The sequence below is a fragment of the Triticum dicoccoides genome, chromosome 4B (assembly GCF_002162155.2).
Source record: "Triticum dicoccoides isolate Atlit2015 ecotype Zavitan chromosome 4B, WEW_v2.0, whole genome shotgun sequence".
NCBI lineage: Eukaryota > Viridiplantae > Streptophyta > Magnoliopsida > Poales > Poaceae > Triticum > Triticum dicoccoides.
Genome location: NC_041387.1, coordinates 361,500,253 through 361,506,499, shown reverse-complemented (window position 1 = coordinate 361,506,499; position 6,247 = coordinate 361,500,253).

Below are 6,247 nucleotides of genomic sequence, written 5' to 3'. Positions count from 1 at the left end.
CCCTCGGGAGCTTCTTGACTTGCACTCCAAGCTCTCAGGATCAGATTTGTTCCAAAAATCACGCTCCCGAAGGTTTCATTCCATTTGGACTCCGTTTGATATTCCTTTTCTTCGAAATACTGAAATAGGAAAAAAAACAGCAATATGGGCTGGGCCTCCAGTTAGTAGGTTAGTCCCAAAATGATATAAATGTGTAAAATAAAGCTCATAAACATCTAAAAGGGGTAGTATAATAGCATGGAACAATCAAAAATGATAGATACGTTGGAGACGTATCACCAACCTTCTAACCTCTTCTACGGTTGCCACAACCTCATTTTATAGATCAAGGGGTCACCATAATGGCAAATCAGTCATTATGCACTGGTAAGATAGCAACCAGTCCTATCATACCTAACTCTGCAGACTGATAGAGCGCATTAAATGTGCCGCTCACCGTCACATTGTTGCTTGCCCGGCAAGCCTTGCCGGGCTATTTTGCCAGCTTCATTAAAGCTTGCTTGACACATGGCAGGACGGGTGTCGTTTGTAGGTATTTCTGTAGAAAGAGTCTGCCATGTGGCGAATGGCTGCCACTTAATCACTTCGCGGTGTGACACCGCACTGATTGACGATGTGGGTCATGGTGGAGTAGTTGGTGAGGTGGTTCTTGAATCTGTGAGTCCCGGCAGGCCCTTCCGGGACGTCCTGGATGTTCTTTTCCGGGGTGGCTTCGCCCTTACCGAGATTCACCTGCCCAGCAAGGGAGGCTTTTCTCCTGGTGGTATCTTGCTTCTCTGTCTTGACCATGGTCCACTTGATCTGCATTTTGGTCCCTCGAAGATCTTCGTCTTCTGTACTCTGGCTTGGCCTGGTACCATAATCTTGTTCCCGCGCCTGTGTACAGTCTGGGCAATAGACCCAGGGTTTGTTTCACCGACAGATTTCATTACATTTAAATCAACTAAGCGGTGCTACTCCTGAACAACACAAGTATAAAAATACCTAGTCTAAATGGTTGTCCGCGGATCCATTTGTCGGCAACAGAAGGATCCAGCAAGACACCTGTTGTGTATGCCCGCGTCGCCTCGGCGGTGGCCTTCATGGGACCCAAGCGGTGGCGGCTTACCGTGTTCTACTTCTCCTCAATGATGGAGGCGGACATGGAGGCGCTGGCCAATGACTCGTCGCTCTCCGCACACCTGGCTTCTATCTGTGCTTGCATGGCGCAGCCACAGGCATGGGAGTCTTGGCTAGAGACACGGGAGACGCGGTCGTAGACACGGGAGGCGTGGTATTAGGCGGCGGCGTGGACGGCAGCGACTACGCCCATGCACCCCGCCGTGCCGGCGTGGAGCAGCTCACCGCTCCTCGTCGAGCTAGCACGGAGCGGCGAGTTGCTAAACCACGTGTTGGCTTGGGGCGAAAACTGACTCCGTCGGGCAAGGGAGGGAGGTTGACCAGGGAGCAGCATAGCTCATATCCAACAGGCTCAGTGGGCCACACAGCCGACTTGGATTCCGGATAACTACTCTTCGTAAGCCATTGTAAGAGTGTTGAAAATGGTGAAGGAGGAGATAGGGGACCGAAGGAGGTGTGCGATTCTTGTCCGGCGTCTGGCCTCGTTTAAATAGGAGATTAAATATACGGGACACGGGAGGAGCTCCGCCGGCATTGCGTTTAATGTCGGCCTGGTCATGAACAGATGTGTGGCCGGAGTGGGTTTCTCGGCTTTGACACGGGTTTCATGGAGGCATTTGAATGCGGCAAGGAGGCGTGTTCAGCCGGGTGTGCAGCGAGCAGCGTCCTCGAATCTGACGACACCACACCTTTGTAGGATCGAAAGTATGTCTAGAGGGGGTGATTAGACTACTTGAACAAATAAAAACTTAACCTTTTCCAATTTTAGTTCTTAGCAGATTTTAGCAACTTAGCACAAGTCAAGCAAGCTCAATACAATTCAAGCAAGCATGCAAAGAGTATATAGGCATCGGAAAGTAAAACATGAAACTTGCAAGAAAGTAAATGGGGGAGTTTGGAGGGAGCAAGCGCAATGTTGACACAGAGATTTTTGGCGTGGTTCCGATAGGTGGTGCTATCATACATCCACATTGATGGAGACTTCAACCCACAGAGGGTAACGACTGCGCGAGTCCACAGAGGGATCCACCCACGAAGGGTCCATGAAGAAGCAACCTTGTCTATCCCATCATGGCCATCGCCCACGAAAGACTTGCCTCACTAGGGTAGATCTTCACGAAGTAGGCGATCTCCTTGCCCTTACAAACTCCTTGGTTCAACTCCACAATCTTGACAGAGGCTCCCAAGTGACACCTAACCAATCTAGGAGACACCACTCTCCAAAAGGTAATAGATGGTGTGTTGTTGATGAACTCCTTGCTCTTATGTTTCAAATGATAGTCTCCCAACACTCAACTCTCTCTCACAGATTTTGCTATGGTGGAAAGATGATTTGAGTGGAAAGCAACTTGGGGAAGGCTAGAGATCAAGATTCATATGGTAGGATTGGAATATCTTGGTCTAACCACATGAGTAGGTGGTTCTCTCTCAGAAAATGAGTAGTGCAAGTGCAGGTATGTTCTGATGGCTCTCTTCACGAATGAAGAATGGGTGGAGGGGTATATAGCCTCCACACAAAATCTAACCGTTACAGACTGATTCCCAAACTCGGTGTCACGCCCAATATGCGATCCTATCCAAAAGGAACTCGAAGGTCCCACCAAGGATAGACCCGCATATTGAAACGCTTTTGCGAGGTGGATATCATTACATCAACATTACATAATAGATGGGGATACATACATAAGGCATACAATGCCACATGAATACAACATCACAATACATAAGAGCATCATCCGACTACGGATGAAACACAAACAGAAACTCAAACGACATCCACCCTACTAGCCCAGGCTGCCGACCTGGAACCTATCCCTTGATCGAAGAAGAAACAGAAGAAGAACTCCAATGCAAGCAAGCATCGCTCTCGCGTCATGATCATCGCATAACCTGTACCTGCAACTGTTGTTGTAGTAATCTGTGAGCCACGAGGACTCAGCAATCCCATTACCATGGGTATCAAGACTAGCAAAGCTTAAAGGGAAAGGAAGGGGTAAAGTGGTGAGGTTGCAGCAGCGACTAAGCATATATGGTGGCTAACATACGCAAATAAGAGCGAGGAGAGAAGCAAAGGAACGGTCGTGAAGCTAGCAATGATCAAGAGGTGATCCTGAACACCTATTTACGTCAAACATAACCCAGAAACCGTGTTCACTTCCCGGACTCCGCCGAGAAGAGACCATCACGGCTACACACGCGGTTGATGCATTTTAATTCGGATCCGGTGTCAAGTTATCTACAACCGGACATTAACAAATTCCCATCTGCCTTTAATCGCAGGCACGGCTTTCGAAAGATTATACCCTGCAGGGGCGTCCCAACTTAGCCCATGATAAGCTCTCGCGATCAATGAAGGATATACCTTCTCCCAGGAAGACCCGATCAGACTCGGAATCCCGGTTTACAAGAAATTTCGACAATGGTAAAACAAGACCAACATAGCTGCCCGATGCGCCGAAAAATCCCGATAGGAGCTGCACATATCTCGTTCTCAGGGCAACATCGGATGAGACTAGCTACGAGTAAAACCAACCCTCAAGTTGCCCCGAGGTGGCCCCGCAGGCAGCTCAGTTCGGACCAACACTTAGACAAGCACTGGCCCGGGGGGGGGGCTAAAATAAAGATGACCCTCGGGTTGGCCGACACAAGGGAAAGGGTAGGTGGTGGTGAGGCAAATGGTAAAACCAAGGTTGGGCCTTGCTGGAGGAGTTTTATTCAAAGCGAACTGTCAAGGGGGTCCCATAAATCACCCGACCGCGTAAGGAACGCAAAATCCGGGAACATAACACCGGTATGACGGAAACTAGGGCGGCAAGAGTGGAACAAAACACCAGGCAAAAGGCCAAGTCTTCCACCCTTTACCAAGTATATAGATGCATTAATAATATAGGAGATATTGTGATATCCCAACCAAAATCCTGTCCACCATGGAGAAATCTTCAACTTCACCTGCAACTAGCAACGCTATAAGAGGCGCTGAGCAAAGCAGTAACATAGCCAAGCAACGGTTTGCTAGGAAGGGTGTCAAAGGTTAGAGGTTCATGGCAATTTGGGATGGCTTGATAAACAGGTGATAGGTAGCGCAGCATAGCGATAGAACGAAGCAACTAGCATAGCAATGATAGTAGTGAGATCCAGGGTAGCGGTCATCTTGCCTGAAATCCCGCAAGGAAGAAGAACGAGTCCATGAAGAAGAAGACGAACGGATGAAGCCGAACCAAGCGTAGACGAACGATTCCTCACGATCGCAACAAAACAGGAACTATCGAGAAGAAGCACACAACAAGGTAAACACACCACACATGAACATGACATGATGCACAACAAGTATGATGCAAGACAAGACTACATGAAACTACTCATGGCAAGAGATGATGCAAACAAGAGAACACACTAAGGCAAGTTTAAATGAGGCCGGGAACAACATATAACAATTCCGGTAAGTCCTCATATGCATATTTCGAAATTGGTCCAGATCTGAATAAACCTTATGTTCAAGTTGTTAAACAGCAAGTTAAGATGCACCAAGATGATCTACATGAGATTCTAGTCAAGTTACATATAAAGTTCACTTAGTTCGGAGCTACGGACTAGAAGATATAAGCAACACAAGTTAAACATGACATTGATGCAAAGTGCACCCAAACATCAAGCAAACACCTCAAAACAAGGATGCAACATGATAATATGAAACTATATGCAAAAACAAGCAAGTTTCATATAGAGCACACTCAAAACGGAGCAACGGTTCAACACACACACATGAAACAAGTTTAAAGGACAAGCTGTCCAAAACAGCAACTAGGCATATTGCAAGCATCAAAACAACATGCTACAGTACCACAATATAAAAACAAAAGGCATGGACATGATGTAAAGGTAAAGCATAACAAAACATGAACACTGAACTATCTCTAGAAATCACTAGAACATGCTGAAACACACATGGCAAGATTGCAAATAATAACAGTTCAGACTTCGCAGAAAATAACATCAGGTTGCAATGTTTAGAGCTATCAAACAACATGTTACAGGAACTTATAATAGCAAAACAAGACATGGCATGGTTCTACTCAAAGCATAGATCAAAAGTCCCTTAGTGACCATGAGCCAAAAAGGACCAGAAGATATGATGGCACCCATGTAAACATAGCAAGTTTCGTTAACAGATTCAGCAAACAGAGCATGACATTGACAGAATTATGAAGGCATCTTCGTGAGCTCGATGCACTCACTACAGAGCATTGCATGACAAGATAAGCATAGCATCATCAAGAAGACATGTTTATGAAACAAACCAAGTCAAGAACAAGTTCATAGCATGCAAGGATCAACTACAACAACCTTGGCAAAATTGAATAACATGTAAACAATCTGCCAGGAAACATTTTGAAGCAAAAGTAGAGCACGAAAATGACATGATAGACTACTCCATAATTACAAACAGGGGCATGAATGGATATAGTATAACCATATGTTAAAAACATCCTTACTGAAGTATCTCAAAATATGCATGGATTCTCTGTAGCATCATGTTTACATGGCATCAAAATAACAGCAGAACAGGGACTAAAATCAGCAACATCACGGTGCCTAGTTTGTATGCTTGTGCTAGTCACCACACTGATCACAAAAATATGGTAAGCACCTCTGTAAAGAAGACATGGCATAGATCAAAACACCTATAGACATCAACCTCATAGGATGCACACATCAAACATGGCAAAAAATGACAAAAGAGCTCGTTCTGTTAACAGACAGCAGAAAACATTATGAAGCACTCTTGCAATGATGATTCAGTTATCAAGATGAACTCAAATGAATGTGTTGCAATGGAATGAAATGATGTACTCGTTAAGACGAACAATTTTACATATTACACGCACAAAACGGAGCTACGGATGCAGAGATACGATGCGATGAACATGGCATGATTATGTCAAAAATCTGGGACTTGCGGATTTAGGGGGTCAACCTTCGTTTAGATCTGGATCCAGGGCGTGTTTCACGAGGTTCGCCGGAGTTCGAGGAGGAGGTGGCCGGAGGCACTCGGGGAGGCCGGGATCCGGCCGGATCCGGTCGGGGCGAGGCCGGGGAGGCGCGGCGGCGCAGCTCGGCCGGGGCAACG